The following is a 24,461-nucleotide window of genomic DNA, read 5'->3' on the forward strand; positions in this document are numbered from 1 at the left end:
TACAAAACCAGATTGATACGGCATGAAGGCAATGCTGTGTGTTTGGAGGAATCAGAATGGTTCGTGTCATGAGACGCGACTAATGTCGTTTTCGCTTGATGCCAAACCTAACCCAGTTTTCACTCTAACTGCTACCAAACCGTTTGTTTGAAGCCAGTTTCGAACATAGTTTCGAGGCTGATGAACTGAAAATCGAGTAAGTTTCGAGACCGATTTTGATATCAGGTTTGCTCAAACCCTCGTTGCTAAGTGCGAAATCAACACAGTTTCGTGAAAAGTGTTTGTTTGATGAAACTACCCTGGGTCAATTCCAGTTTTCTCAAGCGATAACTAAGTGTTCACAAGTTTCTCCTTTCTCATGCCTCCCCGTGTGTCTATCATGACATTTGGTCAATAGAATGGCGTCGACTGGGTGCTATCTGTGAAAATATAAACAATTTATCATTTCTCATAGAAACTATAATAACACTAGCTGACCCGTCGAACTTCGTCTCGCCCAAAAACTATTTGTTCGCATTTATGTGTTCGAAGAGCAGAATGGTCAAACGACTAAGTGGTTAACGTTTTTCTCCAATATTTTGCTGATTACTTAACTGCTGATTACAATCAATGGAATTCGACACACATTCGCTTTAGCCCAAAAAAAGAAACATCACCCAAAATTAATGTGAACATGTGTACAGCTTTTAAGCATCGATAATGTTTTCTAAAAACTTGTTCTGTACGTTCAAGTTACCAAAAAGTACCACACGTACTTTAGAGTTCTAAAAAGGGGATATTTTTATATACGAAGGAACTTCTGGTGCCTTGGAGAGACGACCCTTACATTTTAAGTTGATATTGAACTTACCAATTTGAGCATTCTTCTCAGCAAGAATGGCTTTTATCGTATCAAAGAACGCTCTCTAGCAACTCTTCACACGATTCAATCAGTGCCATCAAAGAGAGACGAATATCAACTCTGTAACAAAACACCTGCATGGTACATTTAACACAGAATGGAAACAAGTGCGAAAACGATTTTCTCTCGACAACCCTTCTGAACATCACGGGTTAGCACGTTGAGGTAGGGATTCGTTCTGGAGCAATTCTCGTTTTGCGATCCGATTCTATACGGGCAGTGGATAATTGTGATATCTAACTATGTACATATAACTTCGGCATAAGTTGTGTCTATGAAAATATCTGTGAATGCTCAACACAAAGGTTTCGAAATATTGTAACCTAGTATGAGAATCATCAAGTTGATTCGTCGGTTCGATTTTCTGGGATAACTGTCAAATTGCGATTATCCCTTGTTAAATTCCACACAGCGCCGATTATTGCAAAACTGTATCTATTTTGGTAAGGGCCGTGAAATACTCAAAGTATGAGATGGAGCGAAAAAATGTAGGAAAAATCTTTCGCGGTTCATGTATTGAGAGGCAGTGAGTTCTTGTAGCATCATCTACCAGATTGACGATGTTGTATACAATTTAGAGAAATAGTATCAATCCATCTTGAATATTGATATCTAATTGCCACTTATTATGTGCGCTTCGTGTAATCTAAATCATTCGAAAGCAAAATGCAAGAAAAATCTCTTAGTTTGATTTCAGCGCTTCTAGAGCACAAACTTTTTGTTGATTCTCAATGACCAATATTATTCATCTGACTCCATTACACACATTCTGGAATTCCACCAGTCATTTAGTAGGCAACAATGTTGATACCTAATTAAGCACGTGGCTCGGAATGACGAACCACATGAATCAAGCATGCACTTCACACAAATCTACTCGTTGCGCGCCAAAAGATTCTTTCAACGATCTAGTATTCCTTTCTTCGACGGCCAAACACTTATGCTACTCGTTATGCGCCAAACACCTATCAATGATCTAGCAATCATTGGCGACTTTTTCAGTGGAAAATTCCATTGTCCATACAAAATAACTTTATTGGTTTTTCCTACTTTTCCGGTAAGTTTTCCTAATTTTTTTGATGTACGAACCCGGTGGGGGTAAAAACTGATCAAACAAAAAAAATCATCTCAATCCGTCCATCCGTTCTTACGTGATGCGATTACAAAGAATGATCTCTGCATTTTTATATATATAGATAGTATGCTGATCTATAAATAGAAAAACAAGATATAAATAAACTATTCTTTCCATAGAAACCACAATGATATAAATAGGTATAGGCCCATGTTACTTTGATATTAGGAAATGATTTAAGGATATTCAATATACATCACTAAAGGAATTTGTTCGCCAATAAAGACTAGGTTCAGTCAACATTTAAATGTTAGTTCTAATAAACCCATAAATAAATTATACATCAAACAGTTATCAGTGTTTCAATAAACAACGGTTTAAGGTAGGAATTTCTGAGTGGGTATTCCACTAGAAATTTCGTCCTGTCTGCTTCATTATCTCGGGTACGAAAAACCAATCTGCCGCATACCTCTCCACAGGTTATGGGCCCATGCTTTAAATTGGTTATTCTTAACGAGCATTAATAAGCAATGGAAAATCGTATACGTCGAGTAGCAGTTCCAATCTTCAACGGAACAGAAAAATCGTTCCCATTATGGATGCGAAGATTTGAGCAACATTTGAAGACAGAAGGTCTTGTACATACATTGGATAAATCCCCGATAGAAGAGGTTTACGCTGTTCCTGATCCAGCCGCAACAGATGCAGCAGAAATTGAACGTAAAAAGTCATATAATGATCGGTTAAAGGAAGACGATAAGGCAGTCATCGAATTTTGGTTAGCTCTTGAAGATGATGCTATGGCACAAGTTTTCAATTGCCAGTACGCGAAAGATATTATGACGCAGTTAAAGGAACTATATTTACCAAAGGGTAATACTGTAATGCTTGGATTATGCAGACAACTATATACTCTTGGTGTTACAATATTTCGAAGCTTAAAAGAACTTTTTGATGCTCATGAAGTACTGATTAGAAAGCTTGAATCAATAGGAGAGGTAATGTTGAAGGCAGACAAGGTCAATACCTTACTTGCTGCTATTCCACAGGGTTACAAGCATGTTCTAGCAGCACTATCTGTAATGCGAAGCGAAGATCTCGATGCTATGTCTTTAGAGCAAATCAAGCGATTGTTTCTAGATATTTATGAGGAAAAATTAAAATCAATAAATCAATCCTCATGTGAAAATGTGACCCATGTAGCAAATATGGCGGGACCGAAAAAGAAAATTGCATGCTATGAATGTGGAAAAATAGGTCATAAACGTCGCAACTGCTTCAAATTGAAACAAAAACGAAATGCGGAAAACCCCCAAGGAAGCTATCAGCTGTTGCAAACATAGCACTAATGGCATCACATGTTTGCATGGATGTTCAAGAAAATCCTCGTATAAATAGAGAAAATCATCAGCTAGATCAACAAATTCGTCAACTATGTCTAAAGGATATGCCAGTAAAATTTCCTTGTGTGTTGGATTCATATGATTAGATACATCGAGGCTTTTAATCGTCTTTGGGAAATAGAAAACATTGAAATATCTACAGCTGAAAATGGTAAGCGAATGGTTTGCAAGAAAGCTGGTAATGTATCGTTATTAAATAATAAAAGATTACGGGTAGAACTTTATAATCCACTTTTTATTCCAAGTCTCCAATATAATTTAATATCAGTTTCTCGAATTGAATCCGCAGGTATGTCAATTTCATTTGTTAATGGTCTAGTTAAAGTTTATAACAAAGGAAAAATAATTATTCTAGGAAAGAGAGTCGACGGTTTATATTTATTAGATCTCTACTTGGATAAAATTGAAAAGGTGTGTTTTGGAAATGTGCAGGATAAAGTATTATTGTTGCATAAAAGATTTGGACACATGGGCAGCTCAAATTTGAAGAGGCTGGTATCTGAAAATATGACAGATGGGTTGGATTTACAACTTCTGTCATTCAAAAATGATAATGCTGTTTGCGAACCTTGCATAGCAGGAAAACAGACTCGAGAGCCATTCAAAAGAGCCATAGAAAATAGATCTAAAAGGCCTCTAGAACTTATACATACAGATGTTTGCGGACATTTACTTGTAGATACATATGATGGATATCGTTATTTCATTAGTTTTATCGATGATTATACTCATTTTTTAATTTTATATTTAAGCAAACATAAGTACGAAGCTTTTAATAAATTCAAAGAGTATGAAGCTTTTGCAATAGCTCATTTCAATTTAAAAATTGCTAAATTAAGGTCAGATAATGGTGGTGAATATTTCAATTCAGAATTTATAAATTATTGTAAACAGAAAGGAATTAATATGCATCCAACTGTACCATATACTCCGCAACAAAATGGGGTAAGTGAACGAATGAATAGAACAATAATGGAAAAAGTTCGAACAGTTTTAAACAACTGTAAGGGTCCAATGTATTTATGGGGCGAGGTTTTAAATTCCTCAGTATATGTAATTAATCGAAGTCCTACAAATGCTTTGAATGTACCAAAAACTCCGTATGAAATGTGGTTCGATTCAAAGCCTAATGTAAAGAAACTTAAGGTGTTTGGGTGTGTTGCGTACTCACATATCAGCAAAGAACACCGAACAAAACTAGAAAATAGAACTCAAATAAAGGCATTTGTTGGATATGCACCCAACGGTTTTCGTCTTTGGAACAATACAACTAAAAATATTGTTATTTCCCGTGATATTATTTTCAATAAATCTCGTTCTTTCTTTGAATCAATAAATCCTAAGATAATTCAGAACATTGGTGTCACATATTGCGAGGTGGATACACCTGCAATATCGAATACACCTATCACTCAATCTGTTAATCAAAATCAAGAGGATTCTATAATCAATACTTGTATTCGTGAAGAAGATAATATTAATAATTATGAAAACTATATACAAGCAAATTCAGAAGATGAATCAGAAAATTATTCTGGACTTCGTAGATCTCAAAGAAATATCAAACGTCCTGATTGGTTAAACAATTTTGACACTAGTTTTGTTTCATCTGAAGAATTGGAAGAAATTCCTCAAAATATAACTGATTTAATTAAACGCAGTGACTGGAATTCATGGAAACAAGCCATTAATGATGAGCTTCATTCTTTGTCTGAAAACAACACATGGTCTTTGATTAGCGAAATTCCACCAAACAGAAAAGCAATAAATTCCATGTGGGTGTTTACCATCAAAGATTGTGAAGATTTTTCCACTCCACAATACAAAGCTAGACTTGTTGCAAAAGGTTGTTCACAAAGACCGGGTATAGATTACAATGAGACATTTTCTCCAGTAGCAAAAATGACTACAATTAGAATGATGATTAGGGTGGGACAAAATATTGATTTTAGCTCCACTAAACTTTTCGTGTTCCTTTTGGGTCCCATAAGCACCATGTAAAATTTTAGCTCGATAGGAGAAACTATATTTTCGCGCCCGCGGTTCAAAGTTTGTATGGGATTTAGTATGGGAAAACAAACTTTTAACAAAAAAATCATCTGGAGGTCACCCTATATACTCAAAAAATCAGCGGGCATGTAATTTTTGTAGGAAATTTAATGAGGAAGAAAACCTTCGAAGACTGTAACATAATTCGACATCTGTGAAAAATGTTATTAAAGAAAAACCGACACAAGGTCCGAACGATGGCTCATTCCTTAATGTATCTAGCACCACTGCTGCTAGTGGTGGTAATGTGAGTTTGCTTTCTTTTATTATGCTACAACGGTTGATCTGAGTTGTTTGATGTCTTCACAATAGTTGCTCGGTGTAGTTTGAAGATTTTTTTAAACTTAAAAACCATGTTCCAAAACTCACTGTAAAGACACACAAAAAACTAACTTTTTTTTGAAGAAATACAATTTTGAAGTCTTCAACAATATTGTAGATAAACTCAAATACTATAACTTTGTCGAAGACATAAACCATCTGCCTCATATGGTTTAGAAGATATGTACGACAGAAAAATAAGAAAACAGAAAAACTTGGAATCAATGTTTTTTTCATAGTATTAAATGAAATCATCATGAAAATATAGTTTCTCCTGTCGAGCTAAAATTTTACATAGTTTCTATGGGACCCAAAACGAACACGAAAAGTTTGGTGGAGCGAGAAAATATATTTTCCCATACAACCTTGTCCCACCCTAATGATGATATCAATTGCTTGTCAAAAGAAATTACTCATTCATCAAATGGATGTAAAAACCGCATTTTTAAATAGTCATTTAACGGAAGAAATTTATATGAAACTTCCTATGGATGAATATGGAAACTCGGGATTATGCAAATTAAATAAAAGTATATATGGATTAAAACAAGCAGGAAGAGCATGGAATTATAAATTTAACAATGTAATTTCAAAATTCGGTTTCATAAGACTCAAAGAAGACAATTGTTTGTACATTCATAAGGACAAAGAATTGTATGTGGTTTTATACGTTAATGATATTTTAATTTTAGGAAAAACCATAGAGTACATACACTGGATAAAAGAGAAACTCTCGATCCATTTCAAAATGAAAGATTTAGGCGAGGCAAAACATTTCCTTGGTCTTGACATCATTCAAAATTTTGAAAGAGGAATAATCGAGTTGTCTCAGCAAAACTATATCCAGAAAATTCTTCAACGTTTTGGTATGAGCCATTGTAAACCTGTATCTACTCCAATGGATCCTAATTATAAATGGAAAAGTGCAGAAATACAATGTAATGAACCATTTAAGCAATTATCAGGTTGCTTACAGTATTTGGCTCTAATTTCAAGACCTGATATAACCATATCTGTGTGTATTTTAAGTCAATTTCAGAGTTTACCAGGGAATGAACATTGGATGGGTTTAAAAAGAATTTTACGATATCTACAAGGAACAATATCATTACATCTGGTATTCACAAGAAAGAACTCTAACATACCATTGGAAGGCTACGCAGATGATGATTTTGCAAATGATGTTGAAAACCGAAAGTCAAATTCAGGATATGTTTTTAAGGTTTACGGAAATATCATATCATGGAGTAGCAATTGTCACATTGTCCTCGACGGAATCCGAATTGGTATCATTATGTCATGCAACCAAAGAAGGGATTTGGTTGTCAAATATACTGAGTGAAATAGGAATCACCGCTATTCCTTTTACTATATATGAGGACAACATCCCTTGTATAAGGATTGCTGAAGAACCTAGAGAACATCAAAGAACTAAACATATAGATATAAAATACGTATTTATTAGAGAATTAATCAAAGATAAGAAATTAATTATAAAGTATTTGTGTAGTAAAAACCAATTAGCAGATATTTTTACAAAAGCTTTAACAAAAATAAAATTTTTGGAATCCGTGCACTCACTAGGAATGACAAATTGGAGGGAGGTGTGAAAATATAAACAATTTATCATTTCTCATAGAAATTATAATAACATAGTATGCTGATCTATAAATAGAAAAACAAGATATAAATAAACTATTCTTTCCATAGAAACCACAATGATATAAATAGGTATAGGCTCATGTTACTTTGATATTAGGATATAATTTAAGGATATTCAATATACATCACTAAAGGAATTTGTTCCCCAATAAAGACTAGGTTCAGTCAACATTTAAATGTTAGTTCTAATAAACCCATAAATAAATTATACATCAAACAGTTATCAGTGTTTCAATAAACAACGGTTTAAGGTAGGAATTTCTGAGTGGGTATTCCACTAGAAATTTCGTCCTGTTTGCTTCATTATCCCGGGTACGACAAACCAATCTGCCGCATACCTCTGCACACTATCGCTATCTGCGTTAATAGCAGAATGAGAGAGTGCGAATTGGTTTATATGTAATAATTCATTTGAAACGCGAAAATAATTGAAATTCTTCAAATAGGTCAAGTATATCTTCAAATAGGTCAAGTATAAGTAGTATGATTCTATCGCAATTATCAACTGCCTGTATAGAATCGGATCGCGAAACGAAAATAAGCGACCGTTTGCTGCTTCAGAGAAAATCCCCACAGCAGCGTGCTAATCTTTGATTCTCAGAAATGTCATCGAGAGAAATTCGCTCTCGCATTGGTGTCTATTCTATGTTAAATGAGCCATGGGTTTTTGTTGCTGCGATGATATCCGTCTCTCTTTGATGGCACTGATTCAATCGTGTGAAGAGTTGCTAGTGAGCGTTCTTTGATACGATAAAAGCCATCCTTGCTTTTTGTGTATAAATCATTATTCTATTCTTATAGGTGTTTTATGCACATGTTCCAAAAAACATTCAGAAAAGTGCAATATTATACTGTGTTCCAAGGGTGTAATTTGCTGATTCAGAAAACTGAAAGTTTGGAAGCTTTCGATACGGTAAGAAATAAAACATTGATTGGCAAACTCGAGAATTGGTAGGATAAGAAAATGTTAATTATTCATACAAAACTGTAAGATATAAACTAAAAACGCGTCGATTGCTTTCCAATTGTAAGGATTCGAAAGTCTTTCGGTAATGTTTGAAACCATTCGATGCAAATATTTCACACATTGTAAAACCGGTTCAGGATACAATCAAAGCACGGGAGGTGCAAACCCACCTGCCGCATTCACCAGATTTGGCCTCTTTCGACTACCATTTGTTTTTGGCGATGAGCTATGCATTGGCTGACCAGTACTTCGATTCCTATGAAAAAAGTCGAAAATTGACTGTCTGCTTGGTTTGCTTTAAAAGACGAACATTTCTATTTGCGTGGCATCCATAAATTGCCAGAAAGGTGGTCAAGATGTATAAAAAGCAATGGTCAATACTTTGAATCATTTTCTCATTTTCATTCAAATTCAGTGTTCCGTTTTCAACTAAAAAACGCTCATTTCATACTGGTATACCAGGTAAATTTACCAATATTCGGTAGGCCATTCAATATCACTTGTCGATTTGACATCGCAGCTTATCGCCATTTCTCGTGGAACTGGAAAATATAGAAATTGTGTGAGAGAAAAGATCTTGATATTTTGCGAAAAGATAGTGGTAAGAAAATTTAAGAATTCGTTCTCATACATATTTGTAGATATCTGAGAGTGATTTTTTAAGAGATATAGGGTTTGATTTTGAAAAAAATATAAATTAAAAAAATTGATGAATTCTTTATTGAAATCGATAGAACGATGAATTTAATTTAATGTTTGAAGATTGCAAATGTTGGACGCGGCTCCGCTTTAGATGGCCAATGTGCAAGGTCCAATTATGGTAAACTCTTTCCACCATATCGTTCGGTATTTCACGAATAATGACACCGGCCCATAATTTGCACAAAACAGTGACTTTTTTGGGATGCATTGGGAGCTATTGCAATGCTTCTGGCTTGTCTTCACTTCATATGCGGCAATTTTGATTGTTGACCTATCCATTCAACCAGAAATGAGCTTCGTCGTTGAACACAATTTTTCGATAAAAAAGTGGATCTTCCTCCTTTGTCAGCATCCATTCATGATTAAATTATAGACTAAACTGAACAAGTTTGACAATGACACAAAATACGATTTACGCGTGATTTGTCAAAAACAGTGTTGCCAAAAAGACACCAGCAAAAAAATCACCCTTTAAAAACAAATGCTCCTGTCGTGTTGCGTTTGTATTTTTTTTTGTTTTAATGTTTTGTGTTGAAATGAAGGTTAAACCCTCTAACTCGTACTCCAATATAAATGAAAAAATTCGAACTATCCCAACCCATTGAGGTAATTCAGTTTACAGCAGATCTTTCCTTTTAAGATAGTATGAATATCAAGATTTTAAGATAGTATGAAAATATTTTAAGATAGTATGAAAATATCAAGTATCGCTCTGACAACACAGAAACATCAAACCAAGATATGATGGTAAAATTTGTTATTATTTTGACCTTTGTTTGCTATTTACACCTACTCGGGCCTGAATCGACGTTAACACGTTTAAAGGGTGGGCAAACGAATAAAATAAATTTAATTCATGCATTCTCACCGGCTGAACGCTCGAAACTAAAAGATATAATAACTTAGGTCACAAAAGGTGAAAAAAATATTCTGGGGCACTTTACTAAAAATTTCCATTGCATAGGAAATGAAACGAATGGAAAAGATGTAAAAGCTAATGACGATTTGATGGAACAATAACACAATCGTATTGGAAGCCAAACAGTAAATAGTAGTCGTTTTAAGAAAGGAAGTACCTGTTCCAATCGAAACATTTTTTTCTTCTTTCGCAAAATGTATAATCCACGTTTGTCTTCTGGGCCGATGGAAATCCGATTAGTTTGAGTGCTTTAGAATCAAAAGCATGTTTGCTTTATCGTACCATGATACTCTGGCAAACATGTCGGTCTATTCTATCCGGCCGCCGAGGATTGCGAAGATGTTCCCGGAAGGGTATAGCCTCTAAAAACAACACACCCAGCAATCTCGGATTAGTTGCGCTAAAGCCAATAGATAAAATAAACTGATCACACACCAACCGGTTTGGATTCTCGTTGTAATCCAGATTGTTTTCATTTCACCTATGGTCTTAGCCAGGATCCAACACGAATAACAATTCCTCCGTGATGTGTTTCTGTGCTAGAACATGTTCTGTTTGTTTTCAGTAGATTGAGATGAAATGTTGTGCATGTATTATAAATATCATATTCCTGTATTATTGCAAAAATACAGGAACGCTTTACTTCACAGGTGAAACTTTAAGACAGCCTGATACAAACAAACACCATACCCTAGTTGAAAGAAGGGCATTTTCACACGTAACTTTCTTTTATGCGCCCTTTACTCACCCAATACCAAGCCCGACACAGATTCCCTATTGAAATCGATTTAACGAGCGTAATAAAATTACAAAGCGACTGCCTTTCTTATGCGGAAGGAAGTGAATATACGATACCTGACACGAGGCGTCCTCTGCCAGACCAACTTAAGCAAGCAACATTCCGAACGAAAAGCGGGGAGGAGAAAAACTTTCAACTACTGAAGAAAAGCCTGGACCATAGAGGCGCACCCGGCCGGCTTCAGGGAGAGACATAACAAGATTTCATTTTTCATGGGTAACGACTTTCACCCCCAACCGAAATCTGTTCAACCTTTGTGCTCGTTTCTTCAACCCGGTGTAGCCTCGAGTGCAGCAGCGGCAGGTAGATCGGATCATTCATCTTGAAATATTTACAACCACTGATTGGGTTCTCATTTCTTTCGTTCCGTCTCGCTCTAGGTCGAAGAGGAGATTTTCCGACACTGCCATAGGGCTGATAGAAGAGATGAAAAAGCAGTCACTGAAAAGTGCTTTTCTTAGCTCGGAGGCCGAACACAAATGAGTGATTGAAGCCAATTGACTTGATGACATCTGATTGTGTCTGAAAGGAGGTGTCGTTTTGGTTTAGAATCAAATTTTTCGTTTGATTTATTGCTTTACTTTATACTGATATTCTATGGATTTTGAATAAAAAAAAACGATCGATAAAAATACGCATTCTTTGATCGGAGATTTTTTTTGCTTTTGAATGAAATAAAAAAATGCTTCTAACTGTCATCAGCTGTCATTATTCATCGAATCGTCCGTTTGCCAAACACAAACCCCTTCTTCTCAAATTGCCAAAGCTAATCTACTGCTCCACTGACTGTTGAATATCCAAAGCAAATGTTTTCATAATAAAACGATAATTTCCTACAGCCACAGAATGAAAAAGCAATAATGTCATAAACATCCATAAAACTGCCGTAATTGATAGTAAAACTTTTTAAACTGCTCGCCCTAACCCCCACTTATCATATCGGCGAGCCCAAGTCAGACAGCGCTAGAACCCTTTCATCGTATCCTTTCGACTGGGCGATTGCTCCCGTGTTGGCTCAACCGAATTGTGCTTAGTGGATAGGTCGGTATGTACGTATGTGCTATGCGGTCTTTACTAGTGGAAATTTCGAAAAGTTATCCCAAAGTAAAACGAACATCGGATATCCTATCAGATTCCGCATTGCCGTTAGTTGGCGATAGAAGAATGCGATAAAAAAAATCTAGCAAAACATTTAATAGTTCATAAAGAAAATATTATCCTGTGCTCTGGCTTGATGCATGTCTGGTGGTAATTAAATAAAAATGTTGCTACTTTGTAGAGTTTTTTTTTCTTTTCTTGCAACAAAATACAGTGACTTGTCTTCGTAGAACAACATTGCCGGGATGTTCTTTGAAAAGTGTCACACAAAACGAACTACTCCATGATTCGAATTGCACTGAATATTTATTAAACTTGGTATGTGGCATCGAATTAGGGGGACTCCACTGGTCATACTCGCAGTGCATCTGAAGTAATAGTCGGTGTTGTCGGATTTCTATGGAATGTGTGAAAGTTTACAAGTCGATCGTGTCATTCAGACTGAAGGTCTAGGGTTGGTTTGCAGCGGACCCATTCGCGACTGTTTTTATTTTATTCTTCCAGTGGTCGTGTTTCATCTCGCGTTGCTGACAGCAGAGCGAGCAGGAGAAAAGGGATACTGGTGAGATCGTTCTTATTTTTCTTACTTATCATATTTCTCCTGAGTAACGAAAATCAGGTTTTGTTGAGATCATATTGTTTACCAGAACATATCCGGATCTCTTTCCCTCCCTACTAACACATCTCCTATTCCGTGATGCTCGTGGAGATACAGTGGTACCCGCGGTCTCTAGAAACAACGAGTATCGGACTAACATTCCTTCCTTTCAGATGGTGTCTTCGAGAAGTTGTTCTATGGTTTCAATACCTATTAAATGATTGACTAAACAGTTCGTATTGTATTTACAAGGTGGTCTTCTGTAACTGAAAATCAGAATTGTTCAGGAGAGTGATGTTATTAATCAGTTTTTCGAGAAGTTGGTGAGGGATTGACAAATTGAAAACTGTTTTACTAGAAGGCGCTAGTAAGCTACTGGAGTATTAGGATGAATATCGACATCTGAAATCTGATGAAACTCATGTATCCTATTGAAGTTTTGACTATTTACAGGACATGTATTGCTTATTTTATTTAATAAAATTTAATTTTTTTTGGAACTGGGAAAAGCCCAATGAAGCGAAAATTTCATAGTCTCGCTCATCATTAGACAACAAATCTCTTCATATTTCATATCAACGAATTATAATTTATTATGATAGCTCCTATAACTGAGTCTACCACTTAAGGACTAGAAAGGCAGTTTGAAAATAATTGGGTACAATGACTAAATAGACGATACATTAAAAAAAAATCGTTATCAGATAATGCTGATTAAATTTTCAGGAATGGATGAGATTTAATATAACGAAAGTGAATGTCTAAAGTTAGGATAATCAGCTCGAGATTGAAACCAAATCGGTTACCCAAACAGCCTAAGAGACATTTGGGCGAACGGATAAAAATTGCAAATCGATAAATTGTAGGGATCCCTCCAAAGGAGACTACAAAGAGTGAACCGGAGAAGTTTATTCTGAATAGTTTCGACGCGTTGGATGTCGAGTTAACAATATGGAGCCCAAACGACAGCACGATTTTCAAGAATTGCGCGAAACAGTTCACAATATATAGCTCCTAAAATATCACACATTTAAGATATGTTAGATATGATTTTTAGTAATCTACGTTGTATTGAGCACTAGCGCATATGCTATACGAAATGGACAAATTTTACACTAAAACACCCTCAATTATGTAGTTAAAGATCTTGCGAATAATTTTCGTGCAAACGAAACGAGTATTCTGATAGATACTGTAAACATTACCGTTCACAATACAGTGAAACAGTTGTCAACTAATTTTAATTGAAATATCACTTTTAGTCTCTACAAACACACAAAAACTCTCCGAAGACAGTACGGTTCTATGCTATACTGTTTGTTTCATTTTATTAGCGTCTTTAGTCGTTCATGATCATTCGCCTAATATACTCAATTTTTAGGAGTTTTCAAGAAATGTGGTGGTCGTTAAGAAATTGGTGGTCGTTATAAAATAAAATTGAAAAAAAACCATAAATATCAGTTTTAATATACTTATCATTATATCTAGCAATACAAATAATCAAAACTTTAATATAAGGTTTGAGTTTCACTCCCTCAAGTTCCTCAGATTTCAGATGTCGATGGCGTATTCTTGCAAATACTCTAGTTGCTTACTAACGCCTTCTAGGAAAACAGTTTTTGATTTGTCTATCCTCCATCAATTTATTGAAAAACTGATCAATAACATCACTCTCGTAAACAATTATGATTTTCAGTACCTGAAGACTACTTTGCAAATACAATACGAACTGTTTAGTCAATCATTTAATAGGTATTGAAACCCTAAAACAACTTCTCGAAGATTTAATTTCCAACCTTGAATTGCACACTAGCGCCACCAATTTGAGAATTTTCAGGTATTGCTTACACTATTTGATCTGTTTTGAGCTCCGGAACATTCTTTTCGAAAACACCAACATTCTATATCATCAGGGTTTAGAGATATTACATTATCAATTTTCTATTATCAAATTATTAACCCACTAGCGCCGTTCGGTGAACAAGTTCTCAACTAACGTGGTTTTCATAATGTATACCGTGACATTCCTAACAACTTTCCAACTAAAAAAACCGCTCTATATCTTTAAGTTTTTTGATAAGAGCATAACTCTGATAACTAAAATGAGTAGTCAAGCACACTAACTACATCTGATGGAGTGATTCCGAGTTAAAACATTTGCTGTTTGACAAACATTGAATTCCCGCATTCTTCAAAATACCATAATTTGTGCGTTACTTGAAACTCAAATCGTTTTTGTCAAGATTTGCAAACTAGAAGAATTCACCAGTAAGTTTTATAAAAACTTGCACCTCGTTTCGCCATCGCTTGTAAAAAAATACTCAAGAAATTGAAAAATTCTCACTTATCGCGCTGTAATGCCGGACTGAAAGTCGGATCCGGATCGACTTTTCAGGGAATTTAAAAAGAATTTTAAGACCTTTTATTTGCATCTTTGTGAAAATCAATCCCAGGCTATGGATTTATAATACCTTTCGTTTGAATCTAAGTTTGTGAAAATCAGCTCTGTCTTTTCTGTGAAATTGGAGTGATTTCCGGCTTAGAGTACACAAGCACTTTTTTCGATAAGTCGGGAACCGGATACGAAGATCCGGTTTACCCAAAGTCAGTGTATTTAGTTATCAACTAATCAAACCTGTTAAACACTGATGATCTATATGGTTAGTTGAAGTTATTTTGCTCAATTTTTCCGAATCATGTATAAAACACACTTTTGAAAATGAATTTTTATACTTATCAGCCTATATTTCCAGAACCGGAAGTCGTATCTGGAAGGAATTCGGTAGAGTTAGATGTGATTGTAAGACCTATCATTTGAATATTGGCTTGTGAAAATTGAATGTGTGACTTCTGAGAAAATCGAGTGCCCTTTTTCAAATTTATTTAGCACATTTGACCCCGCAACTCCGGAACCGGAAATAGGATTAAATCCGAATAAAAATCAATAGAAGGTTATGGGACTAAAAGACCTTTCATTTGAGTCTAAGTTTGTAAAAATCGATACTACCATCTCCTTGAAAATCGACTGAACATTTTTGCTGAATCGAATGGTATACCATTCGGCCCTCCGGGCTTTGGTTTAAAATTCGGTTTTCTATATAAGAAAGGCAAAACTTAATTGTCTGAGCTTGGGGCGGGAATATAATGATGATTTCACTAATTCTGGTTCCCGTTTCGATTTTGATCGTTGTTTGAAGACAAAATGCAACAACAACAATAACTGTTTTATAACTCTATTCGAAAAATTTAAAAATGTTCTACCAGTTCAACCAATGAGGATAGATTGTTACTAGCGCTGTGAACGTAGCATTTAGACATACCGCTGCTGCCAACAGCTGTGCTTCAGTGTCAACGTTTATTTCTTCATAATTACCGTAACATCATCTGTTCCAGCCCGAGAATGAAAACTGATCCATCATCACAATTATTAGCGACACTCATTAGCAGTGCCACCGCCAGCAACTGCCTGCTAAGTGTCAGGAATGGCTACGAGAAATAACTAGCTTTTCTGCTCAGTTCTGCTCCAGTCGGTCGGCTTCCGATGACGGTTGGCGTCGATGCCATATTTCGCAGCGGGTGGAATACTAAAACGTCTTCTGGAGCTAAGAGTGGAGTAGAGAAACGATAAACTCCTCAGCATGTTATCCACACTCGTAAGAAGGGAGTAATATTTCTTCGGGAAGTGTGAACATGCTGATAATGATTAGGGTGATGGCGATGAAAATTACCTCCCTCCCTCCCCCACCCTTCACCGTTGTCTTTGATTGGCTGAGTCTGACTGACAGAACGGCACGGTCGTCAATTCTTTGACAGGAGCGGGCACTTAGTTTTCAGAAGTTCCCTCATCGGTCTGCCATGGTCAGTATTCTCATTGAGCGATAAATTTAATCGGAGACCGTAAATATTAATCAGCTAATTAAAAGTTTTCTCGTTATCCCGTGAAACATCGAGCGTCGAAATGTGGTTTCGTTGTTGGCTTGAGATTAAAAATTCAATATCCAAATCTGCACCGAACATCCCGCCATCTTCAATTGATGATGAGTAATGACCGTAGACTAAAAAGGTGGCCGAAATGATTTATGCGAACGGCTAATGAAATTAGAATTTATAGATATGCTGCACTGAGGCCTTTGTGCAACCACTTAGTACATGTTGGTAGCTATGAAGGCGTGGCTAAATGTAGCAAATATGTTCAGTTGAAAGAAACCACTGCCTAAAGTACGGCATAAGACGCTGAGCCGACAATAAAGATCACACATCAAGCAACCACCCGACGTTGTTCGGCAAACGGCTTGTCGTGAAGGGAACAGTCTACTCACGTGTTAAATTTGGCCACAGTCACGGGAGGGTGCCATTCTCGAATGGCAATAAAAAGAAATATTTATTCCGTGCAAATTGGTATTTATAGCACCAATGAATATATTTTCGGGAATAAAAATAAAGACGCTCGCTTTCGGTTCGCAAAGCGCTCGTGCAGCGTGTCCTCGAAAGAAAATGTGGGAGCTGAAGGATCTTACTCTTACGAACACTAACCTAGATACGATGCTTACTGTGAAAAAGTTCGAAGAGCGAATGTAACCAAGATGTAAGTATTATTTATCGTGTCGTCGGAAGGGTGGAGTGTATTTCAAGTGGGTATTTTTCCACACTTATATCTCGATTCTCTGGAATTATCATCTTTAAGGAGTCTAGAAATGTTATGTTTTCAGCTGGGTGTTGAAATACATTGGTCAACAATTGAGCTATTGTTAGTAAGATTTGGTTCTAACGAAATTAATTGTATTGTGTATATTCACTTGATTCTAATATGATTCTATTTCTATCTCTGAATATTTTAATTCTAAATATAGCAATAATGCTTTCTAACTAATACCAAGCTTGAAATTTTTATTAAATGATATATTTTAATAGCATCTCTAATTGAGAAATTACGGAAAGCAGAGCTATTTCTATGAAATAAGACTGATCGAATTAGTAAAGAAATGCGTTTCATTCACTATCAACTATCGAAGACTGTCAAAAGAAAAATTATAATGATTCAAAATAGGTTTTATTAGAAAAATTATGTTTCATACAAATCAACCCTACTTTTTCATTTAATAGCCGTCCACTTCTAAGCATTACTGCCGCTGCACCAGTTTTATGACCACTCTGTGATAATTCTTCTAGAAAGTAGTGCTTCTAAGGTGAGTAAATTCATCTGCCAGAGCGTTTAGTGGTCAATCGACGGTCATATCGTCGTGTTTGGTCTACCAGAGAAACAATTTCATCGGTTTGCATACTGGGGCTGCCACATTTGTGAGTTCATCTTTGAAATCACAATACCACTGTCTATCTTTTTCTTCAGGATCTAGACATAGCTCTAGATGAATTACTGAAGATTCTCGTGCATAAAAAGTGGATCTAGCGCAGACATTGTTTGCTGTACGCACATATAGGCAAATAAATACTGAATCAAAACAAGATCTAAAAATCCTGCAGTAGGAGATAGTTTATTGAAATTCACAAGTCTATACCTCATTTCGGGGTTAGTCTAATATTTTGCTTAGGACACTTCGAACGATTCTGATTTTCTTTACGTGTTGATTCGAAGACGAAACGCGAAGAAAATTGAGTTAATGCGTGTTAGTTTTGGCCCTTACTGTTAGAATATGCCTTATAACAATACAATTCAAGCTATCAGAGTAATTCTAAAATATGCTAGCAAGTCATCAAATTTTGCTAATGATAATTTTGTATTAAAATGTGCTTAGAATAAGGGCTTACATTCCTTCCGGGTCGAAAGGTTTTGTGAAAGAAAATTTATTTTGACATGATTGACAACGGTAATTTGAAGGGGAAAAAATTTGCCAGGTAGCCATTTTGATTTGAATTTACGTTTCGTCTTGGATTTGATTGATAATTTTTTTTTACCTTTTTTTATAAATATAAAAAATAAGTATGGAATACGCTCAAACTCTAGAAAAATTTGAGGCCCGGAGGACTGAGTGTCATATACCAATCGATTCAGCTCAACGAACTGAGCAAATGTCCGTGTGTGTTTCTGTGTGTCTGTATGTGTGTTGTCAACCAATAAGTCGAATTCGAAAGATGACTGGACCGATTTTGATCAAACTAGTCGCAAATGAGAGGTCTCTCCGTCACTCTGAACACTATGGAATGGTTTTGAGATCGGATGTTCACTTTTTGAGTTATTCTAAGTTTTATGTCAAAATTTTCAGTTTTTGACAATATCTTTCACAATTGACCTTGAAAACAAAATATGTTTTTAGACTTAGATTCCGCACGGTAATAGCCAAAGATTGTTAAAATCCGTCCATTTATAACAGAGATATCGATATTTTTGTATAGCGACTTTTCGCCTTATTCCAGTAGTAGGAGTTTTACGCGTTTGATGATAAAGCGATTTTTCGGAGCAAAGTGAAACACGATTTTCAATACTGTTTTATGCAATTGTTCGTTAGCACCTAAAAGACTATGCACAGCACTCTTTTTCATGACGTTCCGATTTTAGCACGTTTCGTTTTTGGTAACATAATCATTCGAACATGATATATGTATTGAGAAGATGGCAGTATTTTCAGATTCAAAACAATTTCATTCTTATATTGATTTTTTACTGCTTGCAACAATAATTGCTTCTTACACCCTTATAAAACTCTAAGAAATTCGTCGGAATAAGCAAATTTTGGTGTGAAAATAATTTCAATAATTTTTCTCGGAGATGGCCTAACTGAGTTCTACAAACTTGGACTCATATGAACAGTCCTATGCTCCCATAAAAAAGTTTCTGAATTTCATTTGGATCCGACTGCTGATTCCAGAAGTACATTTTGCTAGTAGATGGCTGAACCGATTTCGTTCAAATAACATTCAATAGAAGGTCTTGAGGTCCCATGAAAACTGCTTGTTTTTTTTTAATCATATCTCACTTCCGGTTCAGGAAATACAGACGGTTTTCGATCCCGGAAGGTAACCAAAATTTTTGTGTGGAACGCACTACGGTTTCTCTAAGATGGCTACACTGATTTTAAAAAATTCCGAATCTAATAAAATTGATAACAATCTATTAGGCGATTTTAACTGACTTCGTTTACACCGATTTCCGAGAGTATCGTTCAGTCGCTTATAACGATTGTTGAGGAGCATATAATGAGATCTCAATTGGAGCGAAGGATGCTTCGATAGTTTTCTTAGAGTCGAGCGTTTAGCACGCTCATAGCGTTTTAGGGATGGACAGATGCACGTCAAATGCTTTTGGGTACAAATTGATCGATAGCATACGAAATTATATATGGTCTACAATAACTACATTTCGGAAACACATCACGGATGTATGCCAAAACGATCAACTACAACGGACTTATTGTCTGATACATCTTTTATAATTCGATCCCTACAAGCACGCCTGCAGATTGATGCTATTTATAAGGAATCCCGGCAGCTTTCGATAAGATAAACCACCAAATTACTTACTCTTACTCTTACTCTTACTCTTACTCTTTCAGTCGTAGACCACGCGGGTCTCTGCTGTATACAGAAGGCGTCTCCATTCAACTCGGTTCATGGCTGTTCGCCACCAGCCTCGGTAGCTGTGAAGGGTCCGCAGGTCGTCCTCAATTTGATCGATCCATATTGTCCGCTGCGCTCTTCTTCTTATTATACCGGTCGGATCATTATCAAGGATCATTTTAACCGGGTTGTTCTCTGATATTCTAACCACATGCTCGGCCATCCGTAACCGTCCGACCTTGGCCGTTTGGACGAGGGTTGGTCCTCCCAGCAACTGGTGCAGTTCATGGTTCATTCGCCTTCTCCACGTACCGTCTTCCATCCGCACTCCGCCGAAGATGGTTCGCAACACCTTCCGTTCAAAAACACCTAGTGCGCGTTGATCCTCCGCAAGCATTGTCCAGGACTCGTGCCCGTAGAGGATAACCGGTCTAATCAGCGTTTCGTAGATAGTTAACTTCGTACGACGGCGAATTTTGCTCGATCGAAGCGTCCTGCGCAGTCCAAAGTAAGCACGATTTCCTGACAATATGCGTCTCTGAATTTCTCTGCTGGTGTCATTATCGGTAGTAACCAGTGAGCTCAAGTACACGAACTCGTCGACCATTTTTATTTCATCCCTGCCAATCCGAACTCGTAATGGGTGGCTGATATTATCTTCTCTCGAGCCCCTGCCTTTCATGTTCTTTGTCTTTGACACATTGATGTCTAGTCCGATCCGTTTGGCCTCAGCTTTTAGTCCGATGTACGTATCTTCCATCTTCTCAAAGTTGTGTGTTATAATATCAATATCATCAGCGAAACCAAGTAGCTGAACGGACTTCCTGAAAATCGTGCCACTCGTGGCTATCCTCGCTCTTCTTATCACACCCTCCAAAGCAATGTTGAATAGCAGACACGAAAGGCCATCACCTTGCCGTAGCCCTCTGCGAGTTTCGAAGGGACTCGAGTTTATCCCCGATACTCGAACAAAGCCTGATATTGTCCCACGAATTCGTTTCGGTGAAAGTCGACGGCATAAGATTTGGGAGAGTACCTTGTAGGCGGCGTTCAGCAGAGTTAACGCGCGGTAATGCAGCAATCAAGTTTGTCGCCCTTTTTGTAGATGGGACACACGATTCCTTCCATCCATTCCTCCGGTAAAATCTCGTCTTCTCAGATCTTGATAACGACCCAGTGCAGTGCTTTCACTAGTGCACTACCACCGTGTTTTAGTAGCTCACTTGGTAGTTGGTGAACGCCAGCGGCCTTATTATTTTTCAACCGGTTTACCTTCTCCTCGCCTTCGTGGAGGTCTGGGACCGGCAGTCTACCGTCCTCCGCACGCGTCCCCAAGTTCGTTACCGCGCCGCCACTTTCGTATTCCGCCACATCGCCATTGAGGTGCTCGTCGAAATACTGCCGCCACCTCCCGATCACCTCACAGTCGTTCGTGAGAAGATCCCCGTTGGTGTCCTTGCACATATCGACCTGTGACATATGGCCTCTGCGCGAACGGCTCACCTTCTCGTAGAACTTCCTTGTGTCATTAGCACGGAACAGTTGTTCCATCGCTTCGCGATCTCGGTCTTCCTGTTGGCGCTTTTTTCTACGGGATACCGAGTTTAGTCTGTTCCGCGCTTGTCTGTATCGCTTCTCGTTTGTTACCACCAAATTGCAGTTGCTAAACTCGAAAAACTTAGTTTCAGTGGATCTTCACTCAGCTGGCTTCAATCATATCTTATTGGTCGGGAAATGTAAGTGAAAATCGGCTAATGCACTTCAACACCGTTTCCCGTACGTTCTGGAGTCCCTCATGGTAGTAACTTGGGAACATTTTCATTCTTGCTCTACCTCAATGACCTCAACTTTCTATTGAAATGCCACAAACTATTTTTCGCAGATGATTTTAAGCTATATCATCTAGTAAGATCGCCCGCTGACACTATATTTTTACAGTCACAGTTTGAATTATTCGTGAACTGGTGTAATGACAATAGAATGGTTTTAAATGCCTCGAAATGTTCCATTACATCGTTTACTCGCAAACACTCGCTAATTAGCTACGACTATAACATTTCGCAGAATTTACTTAATCGTGAGTTTACCGTTAAAGATTTAGGTACAATTGTTGATACCAAATTAGATTTCAAAAGTCATATCGATTATGTGATTTCTAAGGCCTCCAAACTTTTAGGTTTCGTTTTTCAAAATACTAATAGCTTTGTCAATGTACATTGTCTTAAAGCATATTGCATATTGTGCTCTAGTTCGTTCGATGCTTGAATATTCAGCTGTTGTATGGTCACCTCATTTTTATTATCAAATTGACATAGCGGATCGAAGCTATTCAGCATACATTCGTTGGATTTGCCTTTGGGTAGCCTACCATGGAGAGATCCTTCTTATTTTCCTAGTTACATAGACTATTGTAAGCTTATTGACCTGGATCGGTTATTTGATCGTCGGAATGTCTCTAAGGCCACTTTCGTTGCTGATTTGCTTAAATCACGTATCGATTATCCTGAATCCCGATTGTTTTCCAGTATGCGCCGAACATTCAACAACTGTTACAAAGTCTTCGGCTTTCATTTATCTTGAAATATGATTAAACGATTGTTTCATATTTACTTGCCAGATTAGGATTTATCTGTATCAGCACCGCTTTTACGTAATTATGGACCCGGGGACAAAATTTTTTGTGTGCCCCTAGCTAACTATCTTGGTTTTGTTTTGCTCGGTTGGTCCTGTCCGGGCTATAACACTAGTTATAGTGTTATAAATTTAGTTTTAACTGCTAGTTTTAATTGTAGTGTTAAACCTAAATGTATCTGGAGGTTTTATAACTGCTGGAGAAAGAGATTGCCAAATTTCATCTCCACCGGGCTTTTACCTGCTCTCAAATGAATAAATATATAAATAAATCGGGAATACAGAAACTAAAAGATTGCCAAAACGAATTAAATAAACAAACATTCAAATTAAAATTAACTTATGGTCCAATACAAAGTTGGTGAATTTTATCCGATTTCGACTTCCAATTTTAAAATTACATGGTAATTAGTTTTTAAAATTCAAACTGTTATAGAAGATGACGATACCAAGAAAATCTTCACAGTTGGGCTCAAAACTATTTCAATTTTTTCGCCATACTAATTCATGGACATACAAACTATTTTTGGTTATGCTGGTCTCTGAATATCTTTTCTAGAAGTACCATAAATAACGACAAAAACTTTGAAAAGGAACTCACTTCAATTTATCATGGAATGCTTATTCGATTGTCACACGTTTAGATTGAAGGGAATAATTTTAAGGTTTTATACAGTTTTTATCTTCGATTCGTCTTGCAGTTGCCAAATTTTAATTACAACTCATTTAAAATGACGAACATTAAAATAATTTCATGAAAACTAAAAACTAAGAAGAATATTAACGCAAAAACACATGCTGATTGATAAAAAAAGGTATCATCTCACTGCTATGTGGATTAAGCAAGTTTTTTCCGAAAAAAATCGATATTTATCATCAGTGCAAACTTGCAAACTTGTAAACTTGCAAAGGAAAACTGAAAACTGAAAACTGAAAACTGAAAACTGAAAACTGAAAACTGAAAACTGAAAACTGAAAACTGAAAACTGAAAACTGAAAACTGAAAACTGAAAACTGAAAACTGAAAACTGAAAACTGAAAACTGAAAACTGAAAACTGAAAACTGAAAACTGAAAACTGAAAACTGAAAACTGAAACCTGAAACCTGAAAACTGAAAACTGAAAACTGAAAACTGAAAACTGAAAACTGAAAACTGAAAACTGAAAACTGAAAACTGAAAACTGAAAACTGAAAACTGAAAACTGAAAACTGAAAACTGAAAACTGAAAACTGAAAACTGAAAACTGAAAACTGAAAACTGAAAACTGAAAACTGAAAACTGAAAACTGAAAACTGAAAACTGAAAACTGAAAACTGAAAACTGAAAACTGAAAACTGAAAACTGAAAACTGAAAACTGAAAACTGAAAACTGAAAACTGAAAACTGAAAACTGAAAACTGAAAACTGAAAACTGAAAACTGAAAACTGAAAACTGAAAACTGAAAACTGAAAACTGAAAACTGAAAACTGAAAACTGAAAACTGAAAACTGAAAACTGAAAACTGAAAACTGAAAACTGAAAACTGAAAACTGAAAACTGAAAACTGAAAACTGAAAACTGAAAACTGAAAACTGAAAACTGAAAACTGAAAACTGAAAACTGAAAACTGAAAACTGAAAACTGAAAACTGAAAACTGAAAACTGAAAACTGAAAACTGAAAACTGAAAACTGAAAACTGAAAACTGAAAACTGAAAACTGAAAACTGAAAACTGAAAACTGAAAACTGAAAACTGAAAACTGAAAACTGAAAACTGAAAACTAAAAATAGAAATTGAATTTGATACACTGAAAAATGGAAATTTGAAGTTTGTATTGAAAT

The sequence above is a fragment of the Malaya genurostris genome, chromosome 3 (assembly GCF_030247185.1).
Source record: "Malaya genurostris strain Urasoe2022 chromosome 3, Malgen_1.1, whole genome shotgun sequence".
NCBI lineage: Eukaryota > Metazoa > Arthropoda > Insecta > Diptera > Culicidae > Malaya > Malaya genurostris.